This window comes from Bubalus bubalis, chromosome 20 (genome assembly GCF_019923935.1).
Source record: "Bubalus bubalis isolate 160015118507 breed Murrah chromosome 20, NDDB_SH_1, whole genome shotgun sequence".
NCBI lineage: Eukaryota > Metazoa > Chordata > Mammalia > Artiodactyla > Bovidae > Bubalus > Bubalus bubalis.
In genome coordinates, this window is record NC_059176.1 from 46,992,552 (window position 1) to 47,009,789 (window position 17,238).

General features: G+C 44.3%; 1 protein-coding gene across 3 annotated transcripts in view; it reads left to right on the top strand.

Moving 5' to 3' along the window:
- The first annotated feature begins 23 nt into the window (after positions 1–23).
- FSD2 (fibronectin type III and SPRY domain containing 2) overlaps positions 24–17,238 on the top strand; it is a 44,946-nt gene continuing 27,731 nt past the window's right edge. The window contains exons 1-3 of one of the 3 annotated variants that reach the window (XM_044932839.2): positions 24–391; positions 7,689–7,880; positions 9,005–9,189. The gene's annotated coding sequence lies outside the window, so the exon portion shown is untranslated. The remainder of the gene's footprint in view (positions 392–7,688; positions 7,881–9,004; positions 9,190–17,238) is intronic. The other 2 variants (XM_044932840.2, XM_044932841.2) reach the window with 2 other exon arrangements.

Sequence of the window (17,238 nt, forward strand, 5' to 3'; positions counted from 1 at the left end):
CTGAACTGGAATCGGCGTCAGCACCCCAACCACCGCCACCCTTGGCACTTTTGATTGGCTGTCTGCTGCCTGGGAGGTTCCAACAACGCTTCCGCGATTGGTTGGATGATAGATGGGCGGGTTTGCGACAACCAATGAAATGGTCAGGAGGTCGCCGCTCCGAGTCAATCAATGTCGCAACCTCGCCCGGATGCTGGGATTACCACTCTTGCCTCACCTTTTCCACCTATGTACACACTGATATTGAAAAAATATTTGTTAAACGAACTAGTTGTTGTCTTAGCCTCCTACACTAAACTGTGAGCCTCTTGAGAACGGAAAACCGGTTGACTTGGTCTTCTATCATCAGGGCCCTAGTGAATACATCGTTCCTGAGCTCAAGAATGGTGAGGTAAAACATTAAACTTAATAGTTACTTGTTGAGGGCGTAAGTGCCAGGCAGTAGGTAGAAGCCACAAGTTTGTTGGTATCATTCAGCAAGCTTTTATGTAATGTATAATGTTTTGGGAGGCTGCGCACGAAGGGGGCATGCCCCCCCAAAAAAGAAAAAAGATACCTCCATCTTCAAATCCTTCCGGCTCCCAACCAACATGTTTAAATACAATCCATGTTCTAACTTGTCATTTTAGAGATAAGGAAACTGAGATCCAGAAAAGAAACTTTTCTTAAGATACCCAGACACTCAGGCAATTCAGACGCTTCAGACCACCTGGCTATTGAAGACCTGTTTAAGGAGATGGGGTGATGTACTTTCAGGTGGGGATGGAGTGTGGTTGGAGCTGAACCTGTTCATACAACAAGGAATAAGGCAGCACTGGTCTCTATCTAGGAAATGTACAGTGTAGATGGAAATACAGTATGTGTCAGCTCCCATCCTGCGAGAGCTGCTAGAGTGGTAGTGGGGTTGCAGGACAGAGGGGGAGGAACAAGAAGCTCGGGGAGCAGGGAAGAAGCCTGGGTCTGGGTCTTGGATTCCTAACAGCTGCTCTGGTTGTCGTTTGGAGAGAGAACCTTTTAGCTGAAGTGATTTATTTTCCCTCAAACTAGTTTTTAATGTATCACGTTAGCTAATATGATTTACTTACAATTCAGGTCTGTTTCTTCTAAGGGATTCTTAACCGCAGTAGCAGATATAGTGGTCATCTGAGTTAAATTCACCCATTCAAGTCCATTTTAGTTCACTGATTCCTAAAATGTCGATGTTCACTCTTGCCGTCTCCTTTTTGACCACTTCCAATTTGCCTTGATTCATGGACCTAATATTCCAGGTTCATATGCAATATTGCTCTTTATAGCATCGGGCTTTACTTTCATCACCAGTCACATCCACAGCTAGGTATTGTTTTTCCTTTGGCTCCATCTCTTCATTCTTTCTGGAGTTATTTCTCCATTGATTTCCAGTAGCATATTGGACAGCTACCGACCTGGGGAGTTCATCTTTCAGTGTCCTATCTTTTTGCCTTTTCATACTGTTCATGGGGTTGTCATAGCAAGAATACTGAAGTGGTTTGCCATTCCCTTCTCCAGTGGACCACATTTTATCAGAACTCTCCACCAAAAGTCCCTTAGAAGAAAGGGAGTAGCCATGATAGTCAACAAAGGAGTCCAAAATGCAGTACTTGGATGCAATCTCAAAAATGACGGAATGATCTCAGTTCGTTTCCAAGGCAAACCATTCAATATCACAGTAATCAAGTCTATTCCCTGACCAGCAATACTGAAGAAGCTGAAGTTGAAGGGTTCTATGAAGACCTACAAGACCTTCTAGAATTAACACCCAAAAAAGATGTCATTTTCATTTATAGGGGACTGGAATGCAAAAGTAAAAAGATCAAGAGATACCTGGAGTAACAGGCAATTTGGCCTTGGAGTACAAAATGAAGCAGGTCAAAGACTTACAGAATTTTGCAAAGAGAATGCACTGGTCATAGCAAACACCCTCTTCCAACAACACAAGAGAAGACTCTACACATGGACATCACCAGATGGTCAATATCTAAATCCAATTGATTATTTTCTTTGCAGCCAAAGGTGGAGAAGCTCTATATAGTCAGCAAAAACAAGACCAGGAGCTGACTGTGACTCTGATCATGAACTTCTTATTGCCAAATTCAGACTTAAAATGAAGAAAGTAGGGAAAACCACTAGACCATCCAGGTATGACCTAAATCAAATCCCTTACAATTATACAGTGAAAGTGACAAATAGATTCAAGGGATTAAATCTGATAGACAGTGCCTGAAGAACTATGGACGGAGGTTTGTGACATTGTGCCAGAGGCAATGATCAAGACCATCCCCAAGAAAAAGAAATGCAAAAAGGCAAAATGGTTGTCTGAGGAGGCCTTCCAAATAGCTGGGAAAAGAAGAGAAGCTAAAGGCAAAGGAGAGAGGGAAAGATATACCCATCTGAATGCAGAGTTCCAAAGAATAGCAAGGAGAGATAAGAAAGCCTTCCTCAGTGATCAATGTAAAGAAATAGAGGAAAACAATAGAATGGGAAAGACTAGAGATCTCTTCAAGAAAATTAGAGATACCAAGGGAATATGTCATGCAAAGATAGACACAATGAAGGACAGAAATGGTATGGACCTAACAGAAACATAAAATATTAAGAAGTGGCAAGAATACACAGAAGAACTATACAAAAAAGGTCTTCATGACCCAGATAACCATGATGGTATGATCACTCACCTAAAGCCAGACATCCTGGAATGTGAAGTCAAGTGGGCCTTAGGAAGTATCACTATGAACAAAGCTAGTGGAGGTGATGGAATTCCAGTTGAGCTATTTCAAATCCTGAAAGATGATGCTGTGAAAGTGCTGCACTCAATATGCCAGCAAATCTGGAAAACTCAGCAATGGCCACAGGACTGGAAAAGATCAGTTTTCATTCCAATCCCAAAGAAAGGCAATGCCAAAGAATGTTCAAGCTACCGCACAATTGCACTTGTCTCACATGCTAGTAAAATAATGCTCAAAATTCTCCAAGCCAGGCTTCAACAATACATGAATTCTGAAATTCCAGATGTTCAAGCTGAATTTAGAAAAGGCAGAGGAACCAGAGATCAAATTGCCAGTGTCCATTGGATCATAGAAAAAGCAAGAGAGTTCCAGAAAAACATCTTAGTCAGTTCAGTCGCTCAGTTGTGTCCAACTCTTTGCGACCCCATGGACTGCAGCACGCCAGGCCTACCTGTCCATCACCAACTCCCGAGTTTACTCAAACTCATGTCCATTGAGTCAGTGATGCCATTCCAAACATCTCATCCTCTATCGTCCCCTTCTCCTCTTGCCTTCAATCTTTCCCAGCATCAGGGTCTTTTCCAATGAGTCAGCTTTTCACATCAAGTGGCCAAAGGAGTATGTCAAAGCTGTGTATTGTCACCCTGTTTATTTAACTTATATGCAGAGTACATCATGCTAGATGCTGGGCTGGATGAAACACAAGCCAGAATCAAGATTGCCAGGAGAAATATCAATAACCTCAGATATGCAGATGACACCACCCTTATGGCAGAAAGTGAAGAAGAACTAAAGAGCCTCTTGATGAAAGTGAAAGAGGGGAGTGAAAAAGTTGGCTTAAAACTCAGCATTCAGAAAACTAAGGTCATGGCATCTGGTCCCATAATTTCATGGCAAATAGATGGGGAAACAATGGAAACAGTGACAGACTTTATTTTGGGGGGCTCCAAAATCACTCCAGATGGTGATTGCAGCCATGAAATTAAAAGGTGCTTGATCCTTGGAAGAAAAGCTATGATCAACCTAGACAGCATATTAAAAAGCAGAGACATTACTTTACCAACAAAGGTCTATCTAGTCAAAGCTATGGTTTTTCCAGTAGTCATGTATGGATGTGAGAATTGGATCATAAAGAAGGCTGAGCGCCAAAGATTGATACTTTTGAACTGTGGTGTTGGAGAAGACTCTTGAGAGTCCCTTGGACAGCAAGGAAATCCAACCAGTCAATCCTAAAGGGAATCAGTCCTAAATATTCTTTGGAAGGACTGATGTTGAAGCTGAAACTCCGATACTTTGGCCCCTTGATGCAAAGAGCTGACTCATTTGAAAAGACCCTGATTCTGGGAAAGATTGAAGGCAGGAGAAGGGGACGACAGAGGATGAGATGGTTGAATGGTATCACCGATTCAATGGACATGAGTTTGAGTAAGCTCCGGGAGTAGTGATGGACAGGGAAGCATGGTATCCTGGGATCACAATAAACTGTGGAAAATGCTGAAAGAGATAGGAATACCAGACCACCTGATCTGCCTCTTGAGAAATTTGTATGCAGGTCAGGAAGCAACAGTTAGAACTGGACATGGAACAACAGACTGGTTCCAAATAGGAAAAGGAGTACGTCAAGGCTGTATATTGTCACCCTGTTTATTTAACTTATATGCAGAGTACATCATGAGAAATGCTGGACTGGAAGAAACACAAACTGGAATCAAGATTGCCAGGAGAAATATCAATAACCTCAGATATGTAGATGACACCACCCTTATGGCAGAAAGTGAAGAGGAACTCAAAAGCCTCTTGATGAAAGTGAAAGTGGAGAGTGAAAAAGTTGGCTTAAAGCTCAACATTCAGAAAACTAAGATCATGGCATCCGGTCCCATCAATTCATGGGAAGTAGATGGGGAAACAGTGGAAACAGTGTCAGACTTTATTTTTCTGGGCTTCAAAATCACTACAGATGGTGACTGCAGCCATGAAATTAAAAGAGGCTTACTCCTTGGAAGGAAAGTTATGACCAACCTAGATAGCATATTCAAAAGCAGAGACAGTACTTTGCCAACAAAGGTCCGTCTAGTCAAGGCTATGGTTTTTCCTGTGGTCATGTATGGATGTGAGAGTTGGACTGTGAAGAAGGCCGAGCGCCGAAGAATTGATGCTTTTGAACTGTGGTGTTGGAGAAGACTCTTGAGAGTCCCTTGGACTGCAAGGAGATCCAAGCAGTCCATTCTGAAGGAGATCAGCCCTGGGATTTCTTTGGAAGGACTGATGCTGAGGCTGAAACTCCAGTACTTTGGCCACCTCATGCGAAGAGTTGACTCATTGGAAAAGACTCTGATGCTGGGAAGGATTGGGGGCAGAAGGAGAAGGGGACAACAGAGGATGAGATGGCTGGATGGCATCACTGACTCAATGGACTTGAGTCTGAGTGAACTCCAGGAGTTGGTGATGGACAGGGAGGCCTGGCATGCTGCGATTCATGGGGTTGCAAAGAGTTGGACACAACTGAGCGACTGATCTGATTTGATCTGATGGGGTCACAAAGAGTTGGACATGACTGAATGACTGAACTGAACTGAACTAGTCTGTTTTAATATCTTTTTGTATATTCTTTTAAAAAATAATTTAGTTAATTTACTTGTTGGCAGTGCTGAGTCTTAATTGCTGAGCGGACTTTTTGTCTAGTTGCAATGAGCAGGGGCTACTCTCTAGTTGCGGCACCCTGGTTTTTCACTGTGGTGGCTTCTCTTTTTGCAGAGGACTGGCTCTAGGGCAAGCGGGCTTCAGTAGTTGTTTCACATGGGCTCAGTAGTTGTGGCTCCCAGGCTCTGGAGCACAGACTCAATAGTTTTGCTGCATGGGTTTAGTGGCTCTGTGGCAAGTGCCATCTTCCCAGATCAGGGACCAAACCTATGTCTCCTGCATTGGCAGGCGAATTCTTGACCACTGAGCCACCAGGGAAGCCCGTGTATATTCTTTATAGAATGTCTTTTAACTGTATTTTTTGTATTATTTTATCATTTCTATTAGTCTTTCTAAATTCTTTGCTTTTTCAAAATGAAATTAGCAGGCTTTCTATAATTTTTATTTCATGTGAGGGGAATAAATGTATATATTCTTAGAAAAAATATGGATAAGTATACACCAAACCTAATAATTGTTGTTACCAGGATGTATGACTGGTTTGCTGCTGCTGCTAAGTCACTTCAGTCGTGTCCGACTCTGTGCGACCCCATAGACGGTAGCCCACGAGGCTCCCCCGTCCCTGGGATTCTCCAGGCAAGAACACTGGAGTGGGTTGCCATTGCCTTCTCTAACGCATGAAACTGAAAAGTGAAAGTGAAGCTGCTCAGTCATGTCTGACTCCTATCGATCCCATGGACTGCAGCCTACCAGGCTCCTCCGTCCATGGGATTTTCCAGGCAAGAGTACTGGAATGAATTGCCATTGCCTTCTCCTATGACTGGTTTACATTCACTTTATTTTTTGGTTCTTTTGTAGTATTTGCTTTTTTCTAAGTCAAACACTATATACTATTTAAAACAGGAAATAAAGACTTTTTAAAAGTAGCACATGGTAAATATAATTATTATAAAATGGACACATCAGAGATAAAAAGATAAAAGTAATATAACTCAGAAGACGTAAACCTTGCTTTCACTTTGTGTGTGTGTATATATATTTATTCAGTTCAGTCACTCAGTCATGTCCACCTCTTTGCGAACCCATGGACTGCAGCACACCAGGCTTCCCTGTCCATCACCAAATCCTGGAGCTTGTCATTGAGTCGGTAATGCCGTCCAACCGTCTCATCCTCTGTAGTCCCCTTCTCCTCCTGCCTTCATCTTTCCCAGCATCAGGGTCTTTTCCAATAAGTCAGTTCTTTGCATCAGGTGGTTTTATACTGTAATAATATTTTGCATGCTGCTGCTGCTGCTGCTAAGTTGCTTCAGTCATGTCCGACTCTGTGCAATCCCATATTCAGCAGCCCATTAGGCTCCTCTGTCCCTGGGATTCTCCAGGCAAGAATACTGGAGTGGGTTGCCATTTCCTTCTCCAATGCATGAAAGTGAAAAGTGAAAGTGAAGTCGCTTAGTTGTGCCCTACTCTTAGCGACCCCATGGACTGCAGCCTACCAGGCTCCTCCGTCCATGGGATTTTCCAGGCAAGAGTACTAGAGTGGGTTGCCATTGCCTTCTCCAAATATTTTGCATACTCTTTTTTAATTTATTTTTTTAATTGAAGGATAACTGCTTTACAGAATTTTGTAGTTTTCTGTCATACATCAATAAGAATCAGCCATAGGTACACCCCTGTCCCTAATATTTTGCATAGTCTTTCTACTTTCTACTCTTTCTACAAATATATTGTGAGCATTTTCCACATTTAAAAAATAGGTCTCTACGTCATTATTTTAATACTTGCCAATACTGAGTTGACGTTATTGTGATTTATTTAAATGATTCTATTTTGGTAGAAATAGATTAACTTCAATTTTCTGCCAATAGAGATAATGTTGTGGTGAACTTTCTTAGAGTACATGCATCTTTGCATAATTTATTCTTTCAAATTTTTTGCTTTTGATGTTTTATTTGCTTCCAATATTTTTGCCATATAGATACTTGGCAGTGACAATGTTTTTTAAAATAAAATTTTGATTAAGGTTTAAAAAAGCAATAGATGTCAAATTCTAAGATCAAATCACCACATGCAGACTTTTAAAGGAAATGGCCCAGAACTCTGCACCAATGGAAAAAAATTAAAAGGGATCACAGTGAAGAAGAGAGGGTGTCTGGGAGGGAGACTAGAGGAGCAATTTTTCTGGAGAGAGCTGTGGTTGGACTGGCGGGGCAGGGGCGGTATTGGAAATCCTACCCTCTACCCCTAAGCCCTGTGAGGGGTCTTCAAAAACAGGACCCTTCAGAGCGTTTGCTGTATTTCCTGCAGGTGGCCAGAGGAAAGAGGACTGGCTGCTCTGGTGGCTGAGCTGGTGGAGTGGCTGCGTTGGAAGTGTCTGCATCCCAGAGTTTGCCAGGACCAAGGATGGAGCCTGCATCCCAAGATCCAGATGTGGGCCAGCTGCACCACTGAGCCAGCAAGGAGGCACCTGGATCCTGCCTGAGAGAACCAGCTGCATGGGTGAGGAGACCTCATTTGAGGAATCTTAGGGGTGGCCCCCCAGAGCCTGGAGGAGGAGTACAAGGGACCCCTGAAATAGAGGGGTTCTCAGCCTGGCGGTGGGAACTCCAGGGGAGAGCATCATGGGTTCCCAGAGATGTAGAAAAGCTCAGAGTGATCTGAGTGTCTGCCCCAGAGAAGCAGAAGCTAGCACCCACTCTCGGTGGCATTAGCTCAGATAGGCGCTGCCTTATCACGTTATCGCCTCCTGCCCCTGGCGAACAAACCAGCTTCTTTGGGAGGAGGTACAGGGAGAAAAAGCAGATTTCTAGCTGCAGAGGCCTCAGCTGGGGAACGGAGGAGATTTTGATGCTCGCCAAACTAATTTTGTGTGTTGTGCTAGGTGCTAAGTCACCTTAGTCATGTCCTACTCTTTGCAACCCTGTGGACTGTAGCCCACCAGGCTCCTCTGTCCATGGGATTTTCCAGGCAAGAATACTTCAGGGGGTTGCCATTCCTTCCTCCAGGGGATCTTCCCAACCCAGGGACTGATCTCACAACTCTTACATCTCCTCCATCTGCATTGGCAGGCAGGTTCTTTTCCACTAGTGCCACCTGAAAAGTCCAAACTAACTTTGACTTTTTAATTAACATATTGGACTGTACCTTCCATTACTGAATGGAGACTATGCCTTCAAATGACCCTAGGACTGTGTTACCTAAGAGGGAGCAGGAAGTCCCCGGTGTGCTGGATTTTTATCCTGAGAGGAGAATACATGAGTAAATGTTCAAGGAATTGTGGGAGAAAAAAATTAAGTTGTGTTTGATTACCTTCGGAGTTGCGCTTGTTGAAAAGACTCTGGGTAAAGCCCCTCAGGCCAGGTGGATACCTGGGGGCTCCCAGAAGTCCTCCTCCTCTTTGTGGCCTGCAGCCAGCCTCCGGCCCTTGCTGTGACAGCCCTCCACCCTCTATGCATGACTAGACATCTGAATCCCCTCCATGGAGGCACCAGACTCCAGTCCCCACGGTGATGGAAGTAACTCAGGGGACAGCATGTAACTTCTGCTGGTGATACTTGAGCAGTCAGCAGTGGGCAGGTCTATATTTGGGCTTTCACTCATGGCAGGCCTGTTGCTATTTGCAGCCGGAGCCAGCTCATGTTACCATCACCTTCACCACTTGTAGAACTGTGGCTAAAACGGGCAGGGGCAGCTTGCTGGGCACGCAGAGGTCACCAGGAGGGAAAGCCTGCTGAACGCGAATGCAGTTTCTAGCAGTTACCACAGCCTCCAAGTTAAAAGAAGACTTTATGGATCCTTAACTTAGCAGGCAAGTTTTTGTGTAGTCATTCTTCTAATGCAAAATGTTTACTAGAAACCCAGTAACTTAGTGCCACAATGTCTTCCTTTAGGTGGGAAGAGATGTCATCTTAAATCGCAGATGTGTGTACATTGCAGTAAACAATGTGAACGTTTCCTGTGCCTTCTTATAGCAAGGATTCAAGAATGTGGCCTCAGTACAGGGCGTGAAAGCCTCAGATGCAGACAGAGAGAAGCTAGTGGTTCTTGCAGGGTGTCCTTAGGGTATTTTTAGTGTAGGGGTCCATTTGTTAGAACAGTTTGGAACCTTGAATGTTGATACCATTTGGCTATGGTATCAGGTTGATAAATACCTTTTATTTTAATCTGCATGTGTATGCTGCCAAACCATAATTTTAAGCTTCGATTCAAATACTGAAAAACAGCATCATAATCACTTTTTACTTGTTAGGCATCCCCCTCCTCCCTTAGAAAGTTTTCAGGTGTAGGCTGTGCAGATTTGAACCATCTTGCAAAACTGTACTGCTGGGCACTTCCTGGTGGTCCAATGGTTAACCCTCCGTGCTCCCGATGTAGGGAAGGGTGCAGGGGACGCAGGTTGAATCCCTGCTTGAGGAACTAAGATCCCACCTGCACACTGCCAGAATTAAAAAAAAAAAAAAAAAAAAAAAACTGTACAGCTAACACTTTAAAGCAGGTTTCTTTAGCCTTGACTCAGAAATTGCCAAGAGATACATGGGTGAGCTTCTCAAATTGTACACAAAATTATATCTGTGCCCTTATCGGCTACTCTTGGGGAAAGAATTCACAGCTTTCAGTGGATTCTCAGGGATATCCATGACCCATAAACGGTTAAAAGACTTGTTTTTATCGGGAATTTTTCTAATTAAAGTGCAGGAACACACCTTCTATGTAAGACTTAGGCAAAAGTCTCTTTTTTTTTAACTACAGATCAATTGCATAGAGTGGAAGCTACCCAACTAATGTATTTTTTTTAACATTTATTTAATTTATTTATTTATTTGGCTGTGCCAGGTCTTAGTTGTGGCACGTGGGATCTAGTGCCCCAACAAGGGATCTAACCTGGGCCCCCTGCATCGGGAGTTCAGAGTCTTAGCCACTGGACCACCACGGAAATCCATAATATATTTTTATAAATTATGATTTATTACTGTATTTCTCTGAGCCTTGGTTTTACACTTATCAAATGACAATTTAGTGTTAATATTCCTCTCTCCCCCAGTTCTGAATATTTTGTTAAGAAATGGAAAGAGTCTAGATATAAAGGGGAAAAGTGAATGTAACTGTGGGATGTGTCACAATATTTCTCCTTTTGCTGCCAAGCTCCCAAACCAGTTTGTGCTGGTTCATTCAAAGGACGAAAGCTGGTGTGGAAGAACTCCTCCTCCTTCTTTTTTTTTAATTGTTGCTGTATTTCCCATATAATACTTTTATTTATTTATTTATTTGGTTCTTTAAAAAATTTTTTTAATTGGAGGATAATTGCTTTGTATATATACATATACATATGTGTATATGTATATATACATATACATATGTGTATATACATCCCTCTTCTCCTGAGCCTCCCCCGACCCATCCCCATCCCACGCCTCTCAGTCCTCACAGCACCAAGCTGAGCTCCTTATGTTACACAGCAGCTTCCCGTGAGTTACCTGTTTCACACACAGTAGTGTATATGTGTATAGTGTATATGTGTATATGTGTCACTGCTAATCTCCAGATTCATCCCATGCTCTTCTTCCCCCCATGTTCGCAAGTCCATTCTCTACGTCTTCATCTCTGTTCCTGCCCTGCAAATAGTTTCATCAGTACCATTTTTCTAGATTCCATATATATGTGTTAATATATTGTATTTGTCTTTCTGACCTACTTCACTCTGTATAAGAGACTCTAGGTTCATCCACCTCAGTTCAACTGACTGAAATTCTTTCCCTTTAGTGGCTGCATAATTTTCCATTGTGTGTGTGTGTGTGTGTGTGTTTCTTTACACATTCATCCATTGATGGACATGTCTTGACTATTGTGAATAAAGCTACAGTGAACATGAGTGCAGATATCTCTTCAAGATAATGACTTCATTTCCTTCGGATCCATACATGGAAATGGGATTGCTGGATTGCATGATAGCCTTATTTTTAATTTTTTGAGGAGCCTCCATACTGTTTTTCATAGTGGCTACACTACACTCAGACCAACAGTGGACAAGAATTCCCCGTTTTCCACATCCTTATCCACACTTCAGTTCAGTTCACTCACTCAGTGGTGTCTGACCCATGGACTGCAGCGTGCCAGGCTTGCCTGTCCATCACCAACTCCCAAAGCTCACTCAAACACATGTCCATCAAGTCAGTGATGCCATCCAACCATCTCATCCTCTGTTGTCCCCTTCTCCTCCCACCTTCAATCTTTCCCAGCATCAGGGTCTTTGCCAACGAGTCAGTTCTTCTCATCAGGTGGCCAAAGTATTGGAGCTTCAGCATCAGTCCTTCCAGTTAATATTCAGGACTGACTTCCTTAGGATTGACTGCTTTGATCTCCTTGCAGTCCAAGGGACTCTCAAGAGTCTCCTCCAGCACCAAAGCTCAAAAGCATCAATCTTCTGCGCTCAACTTTCTTTATGATCCAACTCTCACGTCCATACATGACTACTAGAAAAACCATAGCTTTGACTAGACGGAGCTTTGTTGGCAATATAATGTCTCTGCTTTTTTATATACTGTCTAGATTGGTCATAGCTTTTCCTCCAAGAAGCAAGCGCCTTTTAATTTCATGGCTGCAGTCACCATCTGCAGTGATTCTGGAGCCCCAAAAAGTAAAGTCTATCACTGTTTCCATTGTTTCCCCATTTATTTGCCATGAAGTGATGGGACTGGATGCCATGATCTTAGTTTTCTGAATGTTGAGCTTTAAGCCAACTTTTTCACTCTCCTCTCCTCTTTCACTTTTATCAAGAGGCTCTTTAGTTCTTTGCTTTCTGCCATAAGGGTGGTGTCATCTGCATATCTGAAGTTATTGATATTTCTTCTGGCAATCTTGATTCCAGCTTGTGCTTCATGCAGCCCAGCATTTCTCATGATGTACTCTGCATATAAGTTAAATAATCAGGGTGACAATACACAGCCTTGATTTGGAATCAGTCTGTTGTTCCATGTCTGTTTCTAACTGTTGCTTCTTGACCTGCATACAGATTTCTCAGGAGGCAGGTAAGGTGGTCTGGTATTCCCATCTCTTTCAGAGTTTTGCACAGTTTGTTGTGATGCACACAGTCAAAGACTTTGGCGTAGTCAATAAAGCAGAAGTAGATGTTTTTCTGGAACTCTTCTTTTTAGATGATCCAGCAGACGTTGGCAATTTGATCTCTGGTTCCTCTGCCTTTTCTAAATTCAGCTTGAATATCTAGAAATTCTCAGTTCATGTACTGTTTGAGCCTCGTTTGGAGAATTTTTAGCTTTACTTTGCTAGCATGTGAGATGAGTGCAATTGTGTGGTAGTTTGAGCCTTCTTTGGCATTGCCTTTCTTTGGGATTGGAGTGAAAACTGATCTTTTCCAGTCCTGTGGCCACTGTGTGTTTTTCAAATTTGCTGGCATATTGAGTGCAGCACTTTCACAGCATCATCTTTCAGGATTTGAAATAGCTCAACCGAAATTCCATCATCTCCAGTAGCTTTGTTCATAGTGATGCTTCCTGTGGCCCACTTGACTTCACATTCCAGGATGTCTGGCTCTAGATGAGTGATCATACCATCATGGTTATCTGGGTCTTGAAGATCTTTTTTTGGTACAGTTCTTCTGTGTATTCTTGCCACCTCTTCTTAATACCTTCTGCTTCTGTTAGGTCCATACCGTTTCTGTACTTTATTGCACCCATCTTTGCATGAAATGTTCTCTTGGTATCTCTGATTTTCTTGAAGAGATCTCTAGTCTTTGCCATTCTATTGTTTTCCTCTATTTCTTTGCATTGATCACTGAGGAAGGCTTTCTTATCTCTCTTTGCTATTCTTTGGAACTCTGCATTCAGATGGGTATATCTTTCCTTTTCTCCTTTACCTTTAACTTCTCTTCTTTTCCCAGATATTTGGAAGGCCTCCTCAGACAACCATTTTGCCTTTTTGCATTTCTTTTTCTTGGGGATGGTCTTGATCACTGCCTCACTTTTTTATAATAGCCATGCTAAGATGTAAGATGTAAGGTGAAAGTCTATTTAAGTCCTCTGCCCAATTTTAAGTCAAATTATTGGTGGGGGGGGGGGTTGCTGTTGGGTTGTATGAGTTCCTTCTTTGTTTTAGAAATTAGCTCCTTATCATATAGATAGTTTCCAAATATATTCTCCCATTCCATAGGTTGCCTTTTCATTTTATTGATTGTTTCTTTTGCTGTGCAAAAGCTTTTTAGTTTGATGTAGTCCCACTTGTTTATTTTTGCTTTTGTTGCTTGTGCTTTTGGTGTATATGTGGAAATTTCCCCCTATGTGTTCTTCTAGGGCTTCTGTGGTTTTAGTTCTTACATTTAAGTCTGTAATCCATTTTGAGTTTATTTTGATGAGTGGCATAAGATAGGGGTCAGGATTCATTCTTTTACATGTGATTATCCAGTTTCCCCAGCACTACTTATTGAAGAGTCTACCCCTTCGCACAATGGAATAATCCTGCTTAGTTACACAGACACACAGGAGAGTGGAGGCAGTACTTAGAGCCCCTTCGGACAGCAGACTCTGATTGCTTTGTTGACCAAATAATGAATGTGGGGACCTAGGATGGATCATAATCCAGGGAGAAGGCAAAGCGGTGCTTCCATCGTTGTACGACCCCATTGGCCTTGTTGTTTAGTCGCTAAGTCATGTTCAACTATTTGCGACCCCATGGACTGTAGGCTCCTCTATCCATGGGATTTCCCAGGCAAGAATACTGTAGTTGGTTGCCATTCCCTTCTCCAGGAGATCCTCCCGACCCAGGGATCGAACTCTTGTCTCCTGCATTGGCAGGTGGATTCTTTACCATTGAGCTACCAGGGAAGCCCCTCACTCTTTGACTTTGGGAACATTTTAAGGGAAACCCTGGCTAAAGTAGTCCCTGGCAATGAACATGCTACCCAGGAAGAATGAACAATCCTTTGGGTCTGTTGTGTGTGTGTGTGTGTGTGTGTGTGTGTGTGTCCCTGGCTTTTGTTTCTGTTGGGATACAGACTTATCATGAGATGTGTCCTGCTTCACTTGAAGCACCCGTACAACAGGCTGTGTTGATGAGGACATTCCAGGACCATCCAGCCGGTCTAGTAGTGAGCAGGGTTCTTACCAGCAACCCCAAAGAACATCCAGGCTCTCGCCGTCTTCATAAGTCCTGGATGCTGGGCTTGGGAACAAAGCACTAGTCCCAGAGCCTCTTGCTTGGTGATGCTGCCCCTGGGAGTGACCTTCATTCATCCCTTCCTCCTCCCAGGAAGTGGCCAGGTGTCCTTGGACCTAGTGGTGGACCCGCACACTGTGGAGTCAGTATCTTTTGCATCAGTCCTACGTAGTCATTGTACTCAGCCTCAGCAGACATGACTGAAGTGATTTACCATTCTTTTCCTAATGAAGAGTTTGGCAGCACTAGAGGATGGGACTGAAGCTTTTCTGGCCCCCAAGTGCTATGTGTGCTGTCCTGGAGTTTCAGGAGTGAAATTTCCTGATGGGGATCCAGAGCCTAGAAACCAGTTGCCTGCATAATATGGGTGTGGTTAGGATAGCAGCATCTTTGTCCTCTAATAGCTGCTGGAAGTGACCTCTCTGTGTGGTACTGATGGAGGAGATGGAGGAACAGCATCCTATGGGCACATCAGAGTGAAGGAGGGAAGAGACAAGACCCACGGGAGCTCAGCAGGGCTACGTCCGTGTGGTCACATCCCCACTGTCCCCACCATGGTCAGACAGGGACACTTGGTTCTTGTATTTTTGTCTTGCCATCAGCAAAAACCAGGGTGACACCATGGAGGGGTGTGTGAGGGGCTTCCCAGCAGGGTCATGACCATGATGACTGGGAGAGCGACATTTGGTGCAACGCCCCAGATAAAGAGGGGCTTCCCAGATGGCTCAGTGGTAAAGAATCCACCTGCCAATTCAGGAGATGTGGGTTCAATCCCTGAGTCAGGAAGATCCCCTGAAGGAGGAAATGGCACCCTACTTCCAGTATTGTTGCCTGGAGAATCCCATGGACAGAGGAGCCTGGAGAGCTACACGGTCCATGGGGTCGTGAAGAGTCCAACATTACTAAGCACGCACCCAGACTGTAGCCCGCCAAGCTCCTCTGTCCATGGGATTTCTCAGGCAAGAATACTGGAGTGGGGGTGCCATTTCCTTCTCCAAGGGATCTTCCTGACCCAGGGATCGAATCTGCGGATTCCTACACTGGCAGGCACGTTCTTTACCACTAGGGCCACCTGGGAAGCCCGGTGGTTAAAAATTGTATTGATAAATTAATCCAGAAGGAAACAAATATTATTTTATTTTTTATTATTACTTTTTTGGAGTCATGCCATGTGGGATCTTAGTTCCCTGACCAGGGATCAAACCTGCACCCCCTGCAGTGGAAGCACAGAGTCCTAACCACTAATGCCAAGAAAGTCCTGATTGCCATTTAAATATCACATTTTCTGAGGGCCTAATTGTGAAATCCAGGGACACTGCCCTGTGCTCCCTTGACTGCTCTGTGTTGTTTGCTCCTACTCACCCTTCCTTCTCCCCTGGCTCAGCTGTGATCACCTCAGGCCACCGCCTGCTGGAATCTTTGCTGACTCCCTCCCTCGGCTGCTCCTCATGTGTTGGCAGTCCCCAGGCTTCCATCTGGTTCTTCTGCTCACTGTCCATGTGCTCCAGGTGATCTTGGCCACACTCACAGCTTCCATGTCCCCTGGTCTGAAAATGACTCTCGAAACCCTTGTCTCTGGCCTTCAGCTCTCCCCAAGCGCAGGCAGAGCCCAGAGGAGGAGCCGCCTTCCTGAAAAGCCCCCATCACCTCAGACTTGACACCCTCACGTGTTGTTCAGTCACTAAGTCATGTCCAACTCTTTGCACCCCCATAGACTGCAGCACGCCAGGTTCCCCTGTCCTTCACTATCTCCCCGAGCTTGCTCAGACTCATGTCCATCTAGTTGGTGATGCCATCCAGCCATCTCATCCTCTGTCGCCCCCTTCTCCTCCTGCCCTCAGTCTTTCCCACAGGTCTTTTCCAATGAGTTGGCTCTTTGCATCAGGTGGCCAAAGTTGTCACCTCTCATTTTTCTTTTCTTTCTAGTTTTATGTGTGGTGGGACACTGGCCCTGTCTCTCAAGCCACACGCCTGCAACCATCTCTGTAGACCACGCTAGGAGACAGCTGGAGGCCCAGTTGGCTCAGCAGCTGTCCAGAGAACCCACATTCTTCAGCCTCTCCGCTCTCTGGCCTTAGTGTCTATGAGGTCCTGAACTGATCCTCGGGGTCCCAGTCCCCGCCCTGGATATTCCTGCTATCGGCCTTCAGGTTCATCCTCGTTTCTCAGTCTCTGCCTGCAGAGCCCAAGGATCACTTAGCTCTTCTACCCATACCCTTGGGGGAAAGAACTGTCCGTGCAGCCAAGGCTGCTCAGAGACACTTTGCCCAGTTGGCCCAGACCTCCATCCTCACTCCCAAGACAGCCCACCAGGCTTCTCCTGCCACCTGCCCCCATGCACTCTGAGTTCTGTCTTGTGAGCCACGGGGAAAGGCTAAGGGCGGTGAGGAGGATAGGAGAGGAGTGCCCCCCACCCCAAAAAAATAAATAAATAAATTTAAGACTAAAATAATATTTTTTCCTTCTGGATTAAATTTATCAATACAATTTTTAATCACAAGGCTTCCCAGGTGGCCCCAGTGGTAAAGGGTCTGCCTGCCAGTGCAGGACACGTAAGAGATGGGGTTTGATCCCTGGGAAGATCCCCTGGAGAAGGAAATGGTGCCCCAGTGCAGTATTCTTGCCTAAGAAATCCCATGGACAGAGGAGCCTGGCAGGCTACAGTTCAAAAAATGGGGTCACAAACAGCTGG